General features: G+C 31.3%; 1 long non-coding RNA gene across 4 annotated transcripts; it reads right to left on the reverse strand.

Moving 5' to 3' along the window:
* Nucleotides 1–977, reverse strand: LOC149223661 (uncharacterized). 4 transcript variants are annotated; one of them, XR_016248990.1, is made up of 3 exons: nt 608–977; nt 441–482; nt 1–303 (listed from the first exon to the last, which is right to left on the reverse strand). It is a non-coding gene; the product is annotated as an uncharacterized LOC149223661 (long non-coding RNA). The 4 variants fall into 4 exon arrangements; XR_016248989.1 differs by having other exon boundaries at nt 3–303; nt 582–963; XR_016248988.1 differs by having other exon boundaries at nt 5–303; nt 396–482; nt 608–962.
* Nucleotides 978–17,035: the final 16,058 nt, after the last annotated feature.

Consider the following 17,035-nt stretch of genomic DNA (forward strand, 5'->3'; position numbering starts at 1 on the left):
TGTACCATAAGCATAAATGAAGAAGACAAATAGATATATATACCATGAGGAAAGACAAATGTGCAGTCATATTACAACATTGAAAGCCGCAACATTTCCGACACAATAACAACTCAAGAGACTCCTACTCTTACAAAAGAGCGGGCCAAAATCTAAGTTACTAACCTTGCTGTGTCTGAACAATAACGATTACAACTTCATCACAAAACCAAAAGAAACCCTCCACCGAGCAGCGAGAAAACTGGTGAGAAGCCCAACAAGGGGAATTCGAAATAGTTCCAGGTCTGAGGCCGGAAATCCTTCCTGGTATGATAAAGACAAGAGGAAAAAACATAGCTTAAACACGAGAACCCTTTTCTTCACGAACTAGACTGTTAGAGTTGCCAAAGACATACTTGGGAAATTTTCGTGCGCCATGCCTGGTAAGGTGGTTGTCTCACCTTCATATCCGCTAGTGTTCCGCGGATTCAGCGTTTCACAACCTACAAAAAGGATTTCGAGTATTATGCAGTAAATTCCATACAGAAAACAATTTAAAAAAAAAAACAATGCGTGAAAATTTCAGGGTAACCATAATTCACCTGGTAACGGGTAAAGTTTCACAAACCCCATGGATGGGGAACCTCTCGTCTGCCTCTGGAACATGCAGTAAGCACCATGTTCTTGGACTTCAGAACGATTAACCCTCAAGCGGAGCAGGGAAGCCTAATGGAGCACCAAGGCAAAAGGTAACAAATGAACCACATAACGCTGCAAGAGAGACTGTAAAGCCACCTGAAACGCCACTAGCCGTGCGATGGCAGACCCTTGACTACCACCGTCGATGCGACGGAGATTCCCGACAAAACCTGACACATCTGCAATGTCAATTAAACCAACATCGCAGAGAGATTAATTACCAGAGGACCGGTTTGGGGGTAAGCTCGAGGTGTGAGCTGAGCTGTCTCATTTTGGCAAGAGCGAAAATTAATTAAGACTATAGAGGACTGTCCGAGTTCATAAATGCCAACCAAACAGAACAACTGTAATCTAGATCTGTATTATATAACAGATTATCATGTAATATTTGGTATCCGGGTAAGGTTAAAAATTATATGTTTATCGTGATTCGGATAATGGCATGTTTAGCCTTTAAAAAAAAATTATTGTGCTTTTTAATGTTTTTAAAATGGAGGTATGACAATCATTGGACGACATTTTTATTATTAGTTTGATGTTTCTGACTCCGCCGTAAGATACTTTGAGCTAATTTAGCTATAGAAAACGTGGTTACATTGTAAATTTTTTTTATTAACAAAATTACAAATAACGTCTTAAATCAAATAAAATCATAATATACATATTATATTAAAATATATAACATATAAGTAGCAACAATAACTTAAAATCTATTTTACTTTGAAAATTAGAATAATGATTTTCTAAGCAAATTTAAATTTAATTGATAAGCATATAAAAACTTGAATACTTGCAATAAACTTACAATATAACAATATGTTTAACCATGTATATTCACATAGACTTTGTCATAGATATTATTAACTTGTAAATCTTTGTTACAATACCATCGTTGATCCATAAAACATGCCCAAAACCATCTCAATACCACATGCCCAAAAATCACCTCTCATTTCACAATCAAAATATGCTATAATTTTTTTTTTTAATTTAATTTTATTACATTTTTGGGCCGAGAGTCTCTCCATCCCAATATGGAAGAGATGTTAGATTGTCTGGTTATATTATGTTATCTAAACATTTTGAGCAAGTCAAATTACAGAAAAAAATAAAAATGAAAAAACAAAGTAAAATTATTACTTAAAATATTTTGAGTCAATGAAATTAAGTAAAAATAAAATTAAACTAAAAAATAAAATATTTTATATATTTTTTTAAAATTTAATTTTATTATATTTTTGGGCAGAGAAGCTCTCCATCCCAATATAAAAGAGATGTTGTATTTCCCTATCATATTATGTTATCTAAACATTTTGATGGGTGTCAAACTACATAAAAACAAAAATACAAAATACAAAATAAAATTATCACTTGAAATATTTTAACTTAGTAAAATTAAGTAAAAATAAAAATTAAACTAAAAAACAATTAAATCAACCGAGATGCATTTGAACTCTAAATCTATCAAGTTTAACAAATTTCACACTTCAAAAAAAATTAATACCTAAAAAAAATTTAATTCTTTTAAATACTTGATAAATCTAACATTAAAATGAATGTAAACTAATATTTATGTAAAATTAATACACAATGACCAAACTCTAGGCTAATAATTAAAATTAGTCATTTAATTGGTTAGCCGAAATTCCCTTTCTGCAATTTCTAAAGCGATATTTACGTATATGTATATTTTGGACCCCGCACTAACAGTTGAAAATCTGTACAAAAGACAGGCCAGACCGTCACCGCTTCTTTATATCGGTATTTTTATTTTTATTTTGATGTTCATTTGTTTAATATTCTGTAATCAAATGGATATGCGAGGGGTGCTCATGTCTGTCTGATTGTTAAATATTCAGTGAATAAGCAATCGAGATAAGCTCAGGGATTTATATATGTAAATTTAAAGTCTCCACACTATGTAACAACTAGAGATAAGTTTTAAATTAAAAGTATATAAATTAAATTAAATGGTGATAAGTTTTAATGAGAGATCTGTAAACTAAATGTGAATACACATCATAATCATCACGTTATATTATTAAAAAATAAAATTAATAAAATTATAAATTTATTTTAAATTATTATTATGAATTATAAAATAATAATATAAGAATTAAATGTATATAAATTTGGAAAAGTATCTAACAAGATTCTTAATAATAAAGTTTTACAATACTATATTTGTTAAATTTGTAATAATTAAATTAAAATATAAAAAGATTTATAAATGTTTTTGCAATTTAATATAAAATTTAGTTGGTAATTTTAGTTAGATATAAAATTATGACTGTGTTAAAAGGTACTCTCTAGCATAATATAGAAGAGATGTAATATCATGTCTTGCTTGTTCTATTAAACATTTTGATCGGGTGAAATTAGATAAAAATAAAATAAAATAAATAATAACTATTAATTATTATAAAATATTTTGGCTGTCAAATTAAAAATTAAAACTTAAAAAAAGTTATAAAATAAAATAAAAATAATTAATTGTAATTAATTGTAATTGTAATTAATAATTAAAATGGTTTAGATCCATCTTTAATTCCAAATAATTGTTTTAGAGTGAAAAGAGATTTGATACTTCTCACTCTTTGGTAGATTTTGAATTACTAAAGACTTAGAAGGATCAAATCTCTTTTCACTCTAAAACAGGCATTCAAAATAAAGATGAATCTAGACTCTTCTTAAAAATTACAAATCTAAAATATAATAATGTTCAAGTGTCCAACATATTGATGATGATGATGATGATGATGGTTAACGTCCGCTGAGACCAAATAATGGTCTATCGGACCTAAAGAAACAAATTATCTATTTTGATTTAAGATTTTATTCCTCTGCTCAAAAAGCTTGGAGAGAAGCCTCCCGAGCTCACTATAATTTTGACATTGTAAAAGGCTAGGAAGGTCAGTATTGTAACAAAGATTGTGAAACTGAGATCTAATGTGGTTATACGCGGGGCACTCTAAGAGGAAGTGGTTTTCATCCTCGATGTTCCTATTCTCACATATAAGGCAGATCCTTTCCATCCATGGCATTTTAGGAACTGCCCAACGACCTGTTTCACTATGGAGCTCATGAGAATTCGTTCTAATCTTTGCTATATTAATTTTCTTCTTTGAGCTAGTTAAAATAGAGAGATACTTTTGATCTTCTAGGGTGGGGTTGATGACCTTCTTATAATAACTTAATTTTCTTTTAGCCGCTAAGTCTTTCTCACACCACATTTTTTCTTTGAACTTAGAAGTAACAATATCTTTAATGTTATTTATGTTTTGCAATGCATCATTTTCGTTGATCTCCCAATAGTTTAACCAGGCCCTTGTGCCTTTATGCCACCCTCGATTGAGCCTTAGGTGGTTTTGGCTAGAATTTAAAGCTAGCTTAGGAAGTCTATGATTGTCTATGTTACTGATTTTGTGCTTGTACAACAGAAACCTAAGCATAGCTAGGCTCTCAATAGGGGAAGACCTGCTTCTATAAGGAGAATAGGATAGGGTGTATTACTTTTAATTTTCAGGTTATAAGTTATAAAACGCTTCTGGATTTGCTCAATCTTTCTCCATGATTCTCTGGAGATGCTGCAACCCCAAACCTCACAGCCATATAAGATAACAGGAGTGACTAAAGTTTCAAAGAGGAACTTCTTTTTATCCCACATTACAAGGTTTGCTATTTTACAATTATTTTCAAGACCAAAGTAAGCTTTCCACCCCCCATTAATCCTTTTCTCAATGCTATGGTTCCAGTTGAGCTTGTGATGAATATCAATTCCTAGGTACTTGTAAGAATACACTTCCTCCAAGTTATTATTGTCATACATAAAATTAGCGTAAGTGTCCTTCTTGGATTTGATAATCATAACTTTTGTTTTGGCAGTGTTAACAGTCATACCCATGGTAGAGCAGAAATCCTTAAGAAGTCTGAGTTGCTTATTAAGATCAGATGGGCACCTTGCCAAAAGAACAATATCGTCAACATAAAGAAGAAGGATGACAACTATCCCAGCTAAGATCGTGCCATCACATCCTGCTTCCTCTAAATAGCCTTCGAGCTTATCGATGTAAATGCCAAATAGGGTAGGGGAGAGGGGGCAACCTTGTTTAACTCCAATGTTACACTTAATATCTTTCGACCACCCTTCATTGCTCTTTAGCTTGGCAATTACATTCTCGTATAACCTTATAGCGGCAGCTCTCAACTCGAGAGGTACCTAAAATTATGATTTTATAAATAGGGACTTATATTTAACAAAAAAATCACAATAGAATGAAATTTGAGTACTTTTTTTTAATTAATTATTAGAGAAACTTTTAAAGTAAAAAATGATTTTCAATAAAATCAAATTTAAGAAAAACAATAAGATTTAAGATATTATAAATAAAAATTTTTAAGAAAAAGGAGGAAAAATGATTTTTTAATTGTATTTTTAACATATTTCTTTATAGATTTATTTAAATGTGAGATATAAATACCATTTTTTTAAAAGTAGATACACATTTAAATAAATAAAATAATAAGTAATAAATTGAAGTAAAATTAATTAAGATTCACCTTACCTATATGATAACGTTTCCACTATTTTACGACTATATTTTAGTGATAACAATAAATTTGTTTTTTTTGGCCACTCAAACACAAAACCTTAATTAAAGTCAAGACCTTACCTAACTCTTCCCAACATGCCTAAAAAAATGGAAGTAAAAAAAATGGAAGTTTTTATTAAGGTGGAGGAATTGCCTAGAGGGCAAAAAGAAGTGGCTGGAAGGAATTGCCCGGACAACCAAAAGAAGTGGCTGAAATCCTGGCCAAAAAAAATTCAAAAAATCTTGCACTTCTAATGTTTGAATCATGTTTTGATGCTGGAAATGGATCCAGCACCATCAAAAACCTCTAGGGCACCCAACACCTTGAAGTTTGACAACTCTAACTTGGATTTACAAAAATCCATTCCAATTTTATCAAAATCTTATCTGAATTTCCATGATTTTTAGGACTATTGAAAAAAGAATTAGATAATGAGTTTTTAAACAGGATCATATAGGAAATCCATTCACAAGTTGGTTTCAATTTATTAATCATATAAGTAATTTAATTCAAAAGCTTGATATTTAATTATGTTAACTTCTATGTAAAAAATTCAAGTCAAAAGTATTCTTATTTTAGCTTAAGGTGGATGAGGATTTTAGGTTAAGGCAGATAAGGATTTGTTGACCCTATTTTTTTTTTTTTAATGAATTGCCTAGATTGATTCTCAAGGGAATATGCTCAACCTATGCTTTATCTCAATGCTTATCAATGATTGTAGTTGGTTAGATAGTTTGTTAGGTTGCATTGACTTTTAATAAATTTAAAAAATGATTGTAGTTGGTTAAACAGTTTGTTAGGTTGCATTGACTTTTAATAAATTAAAAAATTTAATGTCCGATTTCCTAGGGATTTTCAAAGCATACGATTTTAGAAAAACTATCTTATATTTTGGTTGTAAATGATATAAACTCTTCAACACTTTTGTTTTTTATAAGACTTGGGATTCTTAAGGGTTATGTAAAATCAAAGTTAATAATAATATTTGTTGTTATATATTTATCAATAGTACATGTTAGTGGTCAACCATGTCAGTCACGGGTGATCAAATGTACTGTTACAAAGTTTTTTACAAGGGTATTAGGACAAATTTTCATGGTTTCAAATAGCTTTTCAATAAAAATTTGGTCACTCGCTAGTATGTCTAGGGTTATTTCCACTCTCTCAAGAATTTCATATTCCAGTCACTTTCATCACTCAGTTGAGTCTACCATCATGAAAACATCATTAGCATCACTTCAGTCACATTAACCTGGTCTCCATTCAGCTCAGTGTCACCATTAGGTCATTAGGATTAAGGTCACAAAATCAGTCATTTCATGAATAAATTCGGCAAATGAGGAGTCGCAATAGGTAAATTTGTTCAATAACACTTGATTTCAAATGTAATTTATGTTTTTATATGTAACAATGTTCCTAAGGTTCTAAAGTTACAAGAAGAAATCCTAAGGCTACAAAAAAAAAAGGAAAGTGAATTGGTGAGGTGGGCCATCCTACCTCATTAATCACTTAGGCACCAAACGAAAATTATAAAACCACATGGAGGAGCTCATTCACACTCATTTGCATTTGTCTACCATCCTAGCATCGAGACCCCCCCACTCCTTTGCAAAAAAATTGTGATTCCATAGCCCTCATTGGCAAAAAATTGGCCCTCATTGCACACAGAGAGCCCACGCTATGCACCTAGACAGCATACTGCGCACCAGAAGCCTTTACTGCCCACGGGGCATAGTTGTCCAAAATTAGTGTTTGACCTCCAAAATCAATTTTTCAAAGCTCCTCTTCAGTCATTTCATCCTCCATGCTCTATAACAAGTAAGTTTAATCATTTTCATGCCCTCCTTTGCCTCATATGTCAAGAAATTAGTCAAATACTTCTTCTCTTAGGGTTTACATGATTTTCATGGTTTTGATCTTCAAATGATGAATTGTTGCTGTAAACCCTAGATTTCTTGTCCCTACACCTATATTTCCAGCTAATACACCATCTCCATCCGTCACAAAGCCTTATCCCCTCATTTTCTATCATTTTCCTCTAAACCCTAGTCTACCCTATCTCTTTCTAGGGTAGGCTTGTGTTTTGGTCTTTTCCACACCCTCCCCTCACTCATTTTCCAAAATTCCTTCTTCCCCTACTCACTGCCGTCATCCCCTACCTTCCTAAATTTCCTTAAAAATTTAGGCAAATGCTAAGTCCATCATACCACCTCATTCCCTCACAACAACAAATTTCAATATTTTTGCTTGCCCTTCACCTAGGGTTTGAAGTATAGGAGCCTAACCAAAATGTCTAAAAGGGTGAAATTGAAAGGAAAAGAGAATTACCCCAGCCTATTTCACCATAGCCTGATAAAGGTTATAGTACTCCATCAGTTGGTAGAGAAGAACATGACATGGAACACCTTCATTGAGGCAACCTTGAAAATGCATATAACCACTTCACCAAGCCAACACCAAACCATATCAGCAAAACCCATGGAGGTGGGGTCATCAAGAGAAGATGATGAGGCTTCCAAGGCACTTAGGCCTGAGGTGATCAATACATATCAGAGAGGCAAAAGTCTTGTGTTTTCTCCTCAAATTAATGAAGGGGCCAATCCTACTACATCAAAAAAATAGGGATCACCATCACATCATGAAGCTTCTTTGCATAATGAAGAGCCCATTGAGCATGACTCTAACCTAGTTGACTTAGAGGCACAAGATGAGGATCAAACCCTACAACAAGTCATCAAGGAGAAGGATTCTCAGATCATGGAGCTCAAGGACAATTTGGCTAAGGCCAAATTCATCATTTCATTCCATGAGCAAGAAAACAATCAACTTAAGGCAAAATTGCTAGTCATGGAGAAAGAGCAATTCAAAGCCAAGAAGCAAGAGATGAAAGAAAAGGAAGTGGTGGACCATGAGGACACTGAGAAGCATGAAGGACATGTGGCAAGGAAGATACAAAGGAAAATGGGTCTTAGGAAGGCACTTCAGAGAGAAAGAGAGCAAAAGCCACCAATGGAAGAATTGAACTTTGAAGAGAGGATTACCATGGAAATAAATGAGGACAGGGAGTTTTGGCTTGACAAAGTCAATTTCCACCTTGAGCCAATAGGGATAACAAGTTACAAAGGAAAATGGGCATCCATTACTACACAAGAAATCATATTTTAAAGGTCAAAATCAAGCAGTTGAAGGCCAAACTAGATGAAACCCTAATCAACCATGAGGAGAAGCATAAGTTGGATTTTCTTGCTGATGCATCCATGGTTGCATAACATACCTCATCAGGCATCTTTGGACAAATTTTGGGAGGATTTTGAGAAAATTTTGTGTTTTGGTGCAGACTGGTGCAGACTTACAATTTTTGTCTAGGAGCGCAGCGAGCTCACCCTCACTTCTTCCTCAGGGATACAAATGATGGAAACTCAACATTTTTAAAAATCATATGACCCCCTCTCAAAACCTATTTTCCCACTTTCCTGGTCCAGGGCTCATTTTTTGAAAAAATTGCAAAAAAATGTCAAAAATCACCTTCCTGCCTCTCTTTTTCATTTCGATGCACACCTGGAGAAACCTTGGTAGAATGGCCATATCTCAGCGACAAATAGGTCATTTTGAGTGCAAAAATACTCCAAAGACATATACACTCTCCCAAATTTACAAAAATGGGCTTCAGATCTGGATTTAGACTTCAGAAATGCACTAAAAAATGGCCTCCAATAGCTTGCTGTGCACCTGGAAATTTCTTAGATTTTTGTAAAATTTTCACTCTGTAATTTTTTGTAATTCCTAGTTCGACTTTGGTAAAAGTAAAAAAGGTGATGAAATTTTACTATTTCAATGTCTAGATGATGTAATTATGGGTAAATTAGATTAAAAATTTGTTTTTATGATAACTTAGGCCTCATTAATGAGGAAAAACTCAAATCAAAGTCTAAATGAAGAGTTTGTATTCAACCTTATTAGTGTCACTTGTTAGTAGAGATATTCTTGGGAACTGCTCCACTACTCATGGATTCAACCCCTAAGGGTGGGGAAACTGTTTATTTTTTCCTATTTGTATCATTTTCTCAGTTAGAGAGAAGGTTTGGACATTTGAGGAGAGAATTCTTGTAGCTTGTGCTTGAGTATTTTCAGGAAATCAAAGGAACAATTGCAACTATTATTTAGGAATTCATGTGCAGTGAGTTTGTGACCTTGTATTTTCTCTATTATAGTTTCATATGAAATATATTCATCTTCTCTTTCCATTCATCAGTTCTTCAATGGTTTTTCCTTAAGTTTATAAGCAAAATTCTTTTCATAAAGCTTTGTTTTGATGGGAATATCATTATGTGTTATTTTCTTTCTTGCTTAATGAATTCATGATATATATGCTCATTAAGACCTCTTATTTCTTCTAAACACTACACTACACTGACAACCCTAAGCCATCACAAAACTTTTGCTACCTTTCTCCTTTATATCTTTGTTGTTGTTATCCTTTTGATCCATTGACCTAGTTACCTAGTTTTCATCCCTTGTCGAGCATCAAAACCCTAAATTTTCAAAACCTATCCGAGCCTAGCATACCTAGCCTAAAATCCTTTTATATTCTAGTCAATTCTTTGGATGTGATCTCATAGAGAGAGCCCTCTCTAGTTTGGTAGGGGTAGCTACTAAACTGAAAGCTTGCTCTGTGGTTACATCCGTTGATTCCTCTCAGCGTGGGACATTGTGGAGCATAACAGTACATACAGATGAAGCCTTCAACTATATCAACCACATTAATATTTTTAATGTGGTTGTACTAGTATTTATGCTCTCATGTAACCATTATGTTAATTTTTATTTTTATTTTACACTTGATTTAGTTGTTAATTAGTGGTGACGATAATTATTATTGATTGCTATTGATGAATGCATGATGTCTCTATCATTATTGTTTAATGAAACTATGTGGACTTACAATTATTCAATAAAAATAATGTCACTGGAATGAACAACCTACTAGTCCATAATGAGATAGACTTTCATTCTTTCCAAATGTCTTTGTGTCTGGGGTAACTTGTTTCATTATATTCTTTGAAGAAGATGAACTATTAGCCAATTAGAAGTAGTCTTAAGTCTTACTCCAAATCAAAAAATAGTTTTCAACAAAGATAATACTCATAAGAAAACCAATATTAGATGTTTTCAATATTAGGATTACATCTCTAATATGGTATTGTGTTTTTTAATAACATTTAATCTTTATTTCATATATCAAAATGAAATACCATGTGAATCTCTTTTCCATGTTATATATATATATATATATATATATATATATATATATATATATATATATATATATATATATATAAACTAAAATATTCCCTCTAAATGAAAAGTAATTAACAAAAACTAAGAAATTTATAAAAATTAAAAGAGGTTGTAGTAATAACTCATAGTAGATCTCTACATAACAAGCTTCCCATGAAAGTAATATAATCGAAAAGGACATCTGATTATATTCTATAATGGCCACCTTCAAGCATTTTCCAGTACACTTTAAATTATAAATTCTTGATGTGAAAATACAATAAATGATAATTTAAGAATTAGACATAGCATATTTGGGTGTGGATCAAAGGGTAGGAAGGCCAACCACTAGTTTTTTACTTCTTTCAATTGCATCCTTGGTGTCTATTTGGAGTTGTGGAGAGGGGAGATTTTTGTTGTTGACAACATAGAACATTTTCTCAAATATTAGCTAAGATTAATGTGAGATGATTGGATATATATTGGATTTTGAATCCCCATTATTATCTATAGTAACCTGGTTTAGCTGATGGAAAATCAGTTGATTTTTTAATTCCAATACTTTTAATTTACTCTTTTGTAGAAGAAAGACTCTCGTAATGATATCCACCTTGAGATTATGGCTAGTTTCTTGCTGACTTTACTTGTCAATAAAGGGTTAAATTGTGATATCCAATTGTTTGATGTAATCTACATGCCTCTACAAGGTAAGTCACATTTCAGGATGTTCCTTGAAGTCATTTTTCTCAGATGATTGATACAAAGGTTTGGCATGGATTCCTCTAAGGTAAAAAGGAAGGGGCATAGACAACCTAAGTAAATTGAAGTGCAAAAAACCCATGTTGAGGTCATGAAGGTAAGCACATAGAGCATTTGCAAAACTTTTGAGATGAAATACCAAATTCAAAAGTAGAATGAAAATTTGACAAAAAAAATAGTTATTTCTGAAATTTTGAACTTTCCTACCTCTAATGGTTCATATGTCACAACAAGAGGAGGATAAGGTTTGAGTTAACAATGTTCTAATTTTTCTAGAATTGCAATTTAGGAAAAAGTTAGATGAATTGAAATTGTTCTTGCCAAGTTGAGAATTATCTCTGTAATCCCACCCTGATAATATGTACTGAAGCAAATCACTCATTAAACTTCAAGGAGGCCTAAAGAAACATGTAGCGATAATGGACGGATCTTATCATCATTGTCCTTAATATGTTGGATGAGCTTGACATGTAGCCCACCGTATTCCATAATATGTTGTCATCAAGAGGTTTGTAAATCATATTAAGGAATTGTGAATATGCCTTGTCATTGACATTAATGTACCAAATTTTTTCCTTATTGATAAATTGGCTTGAAGGTGTGTCACATAAATATTTTCCCATAGAATGTCGATGGAGGCTAAATGGAAATCAAATGTGTGAGAGAATAACAACATTGTTTGATGAATATGCTAGGGGTTTGAATCACAATTAGATTTGAAATATGCAAATTATTGGCTAAAAGTATCCCTTGCAATAAAGTATAAGAGTTTTCCAATGTTTTTAATCATGGCTTTGAGGCTTCATGTGTAAGTATAACAAATTGTCGATATATATATATATATATATATATATATATATATATATATCCTATCAAACTTACCACCATAGGACTGCCTTCTAAGGCTCTATCAAAGACAAGAATGACTAGGCTTTGTTTTATCCTCCAACCCTAAAATTCTTGTTGGTTCATATGAAGCCACGAACTTAACTTATGGAATTTGGAATGACACAAAAATATTGAAGAAGATTGATCTAGGTTGAATTTGTTCCATCAATGTTTTTCATGCTTCTCTAGTTCTTGCTTGACTATTAATTATATGCCTATGAATCTTAGATGCTCTAATAATAATGTTTTATATCTAGTAGCCACATGTTCTAGAGCCAACATATTTTGGTGGAAGATGGCTTTGTTCCTAACTAGCCACAATTTCCAATAAACATATTTAGGTGAGGTCATACGTAGGAATTTGAAGATTGGTTTCTTTTTGAATGACCCTTTGTATAAGTTTACCCACTTATCAAAAAAACATCTCCATTTTTTTTGGCTTTTGAAGTCTATGCTCTATACTTTCTAACGAACTTTTCGAAGTCCTTCGTGTATATTCACATTCCAAAAACAAGTGTTGCACTATTTCTGGAGAAATTGTACACTAGGCACATATAAATAGGCTGTAAATACCCTAATCATTATTTTCACTTGTTAAAAATATTGTATGCGCTAGTGTCTAAAAAATATATTGATCTTTGAAATGCCATATCTGTATGTGATATTTTACCCCAAATTGTTGCCCTCAGAGATAGAGTTGAATTTCCCCAACTAATAATTGTATCCCTATTTTATTGTGTAGTTGGAAGTCTCCCGTCCCCTTTGATTCAATGTGATGAGCCATTGTAAATCATAGCCTCTATGGAATTATACAAGTAGGTTGATGGTGTGATTTAGATGTGCAATAAATTGGCCAAAATTCCAACTTGTACAATGCCTAGAATTCAACAAAGTAGATATGCCACAAAATATCTTTTTCCCTTGCTACATTAGCTAGTTGTGTAGAGAAAGAAAATCCACATTGGTAATCAAATGTTGTTTACCCATTATTTTTTCCCTCCATATGTTGATTTTTCTTCCATTCCTAGGAATATAGGTCATATTAGAGAGAAGGATAGGATGAAATTCTTTGAGTAGTTTCCAGATTGGAAATCCCTTTTTTTCTACCAGAGGTTGGTTAGACATAGTTTTTCCCCTTCCATATTTTTTTGTGAAAAAAAATCTTCCACCACTCATACTTCCTTGTAATTAATCACCAAATATATTTTTCCACTAATGTTAGTTCCATTAAAGAAGGACCCTTGATACCTAACCCTACATTAGATTTTGGTTCTCTAGTTGTGGCCTAGTTGACCAAGTGGAAACACTTTGAGTTTGGTTCCACATGAATTTCCTTAATTTTTGAGCTATTTATTGTTTTACCCTCATAGAGATGAGTAAAGAAGATAATTAAAATATTGGCAAGGTAGATATGATTGATTTGAGCAAATAATCTCCTAATTGGATTAAAACCTTGAGCTTCACATTAAGTGAAATTATCATTTAATTTATTGATTATTTATTTGGAGAAAAGAAGATGAACATAATATTATAATTCCAAGATATTCGAAAGATTTTCATTATTCCTTGAATAGGAAAGAGAGTATCACTAATATTCCGTGAGTAAATTTGACATTTATTCTGATTAATGCCTTGCAGAGACATTCAATTAAATATCTAATTCTCTTTTTGATTTGGAATTCATGATATTGGAAACACCCCGAGAAGAATGGTATAGCTAATAAACTTTGAATGATTGATACCTTTTACACCATCACTTCATTGATGCCTAGATTTGAGAGCTACACTTAGATTTCAAATTTCTATTTAAAATTCTAACATAATTCTACCATAATTATATATAATAAAAGAAAAAAAATTAACAAACATCTTTTATTAATTTTTAATTTCTTACATATATTTTATAATCCTCATCATATTTCAAATCATAAGTTTGAAATCCCAAAAATAAACAATAAAATTAACTAATTACATTAGAAATATTGGTAAATAGTGTCCAAAATAATAAATTCAACTCAGTCCATAAAATTATGGAAATTTTCGATGAAATAACAAAAAAAAATGCATAACTTTAAACATAGTATCATATCACAATAAAATTTAAAAATAATTAATTCATTATCAACTAAAATAATATTTCATATCAATAAATAAAAATATTCATACAAAACGATATTTTGATTTAAAAGGTTAATTATATTGAAGGTAAATATTTAGGTAGCTTTCGTGGATATTAGTTATATTAAAATATCAATCAAACATATTACTAGTTTATTCAAAACCACCTCAAATGTGCTCCACTTTACATTGTTTGTTCCTCAAATTTTTCCATCCATGGTCTTTGTAAATTTTTACATAGGCCTCAATAACCCAAAAGAGACATGGGTTCAACTTAACTTTCCAGTTGTATCTCCTCGAAATTTGTCCCCCCACTACCCTTTCAACCCCAATGCTTTACTTCTTCCATTGTAGCACACACTTTTTCCCATGCTTCCCATTCCTTGAAACGAGAATTCTGTCATCTTCTTCTTTGCCATATCATAGAAAAACAATTGCATTGGTTCTTCATCATGGATGTCTCCACTCTTGGTATCACAAGAGCCTTTTAAGAAGGGAAATTTGTTGCAAGGTCCTTCATGTGAAATTTAAGGCTATGTTGATGTCTGAAAATCTCCCTCTGGTTGAATATGGTTTGATATGATGTGTCTATTTGGGTATATTTTTGGTAGAGAGGTATAATTTTAAGTTTTTAAGATTATTAAAGATCTATGCTTGAGGTACCTATTTAACTAGCCAATGAATATCTTTTCAAGCTTGTGGAATGTGGATGATTAGACCACTAATGTGGATGTAGACAAAACCAATTGGGTGAAATGTGGATGACTAGGCCACTGACGTGGGTGTAGACAAAACCAATTGGATTAAGGCGCTATTCATCACATCCTATAGGGAATTCCAGATTGATGCTCATGAGGATTTTACTCCACAATTAGTTTTCGGTACATAGGATAAATCACAGTGGGATCTATAGGAATTAATAGACAAAGATGTGATGTAATAAAAACTCTTGAAATAGGTGAGGAAACACTGTATTATCTATAATTACTATATTGATATAACTAGCAATTGCACCACATGTTGCAATGGAAACGTCGTAAGGCTATAGCATGTTATAAGAAATTTTAGAAATTGGATACATATTGAAAATAAAGTATTTAATTGGATCATCCATATGATTTTTTCTTTGACTTCTTACTAGAAGAAGCTTTTTACAAAGTTGAAGATTTTTACTAGTATTAAAAATGATGAGGGAAGCCATTATGGAGTAATTTACTATGTTTTTTACTAGATTACATCATTTTCTTTTATACTAAGTAATAATAAAGTTAAAAGGAAGTCATAAATGGGGGCACATAACTTTTGTGGCCCATGGTCTTAGAGCCTCTCGATTATATGTGATGAAGTTGTTAAAAGCTTGAGGATTCTCTATTGTAATATTCCTGAATTGAGTGGAGGGCTAACTTTGGCTGGTTTGGCTTCTTTTAAGCCATGAGAAATAGTAGATATATTATTCAATTTTCTCGTAAGGGATTCTAAGGTAAAATATGGTGTTCATGTATTTTTATTTGTTTATATGTTATCATGTACTATAAAACATATTTTTTTATATCTCATTTTTTTACTGACAAGTGATTTCCAAGCCAAGTGATTGTGGCTTGTAGAAGGAGATGATGGTTGCAAATCTCAGCATTATATGCTGAGGCTAAAACTAACATAGAGAAGCCTGATTGGGATTTAACGTACATACATGAATATTGTATGAGAGGAAATAGAGGTCTAGTAGGGTGATATGCAACTAAATATTTGGATATAGGAAATAGATCTTACAAACTAATAACACCCTACTAAGATTATTTGCAACCAAATAAAAAAGAAAAATAAAATAAATAAATAAATAAATATATATATATATATATATATATATATATATATATAGATATGAGAATTATTCTTTCATTAATAATAAAACTAGCTATTCAATTATACAAAATTTCTTCTATAATGATATAAAAATAATCTGATTATTTTATTCTTAAAATAAATAAATAAATATAATATATGATAAAATAATCTAATTATTTTATTACTCTTACAGTTAAAAGAATTGACTAAATAAACAAAAATATATAATTTAAAAACCAAATCCACATTCTGAGAAACAATGTGCACTACGAATTCCAACAATCTAATATAAAATTCTTTTAAATATTTAAGAAAAATAATAAAAAAATTGAGAAGAAAAAATAATAAATAACAATGTGCATTATAATTTATTACAATTTAATTTAGAAATTTCTTAGACATGAAGAAGAAACAACGAACAATAATAAAAAAAATTGAGAAGAAAAAATAATAAATAACAATGTGCATTATAATTTAATTTTGAATTTTCTTAGACATGAATGAAGAAGAAACAACGAATATTCGAGAAGAACAAACAATGCAAATCTGAAGAAAAACAGAAAAAAGAATATTTTAACATTGAAAAACGAATCCTTATTCGAGAAGAACAAACAATGCAAAGAATATTTTAACATTGAAAAATGAATCCTTATTCGAGAAGAACAAACAATGCAAATCTGAAGAAAAATAGAAAAAGAATATTTTAACATTGAAAAAGGAATCCTTTGTGTTAATTGTTTAATCTCTGAATTTTATTTTTAAACTGCTCTTTACATGATTTTTAAAATTTATTTTTACAAGTTTTATGTGATTTGTGAAAATAATTTACTCTCACATGAAAATAATTAAACTGCTCCATCATATGGAAAGATCCAGC

Source organism: Pinus tabuliformis, chromosome Q, assembly GCF_031772625.1.
Source record: "Pinus tabuliformis cultivar Carrire ecotype Pingquan chromosome Q, CPIR1, whole genome shotgun sequence".
Lineage (NCBI taxonomy): Eukaryota > Viridiplantae > Streptophyta > Pinopsida > Pinales > Pinaceae > Pinus > Pinus tabuliformis.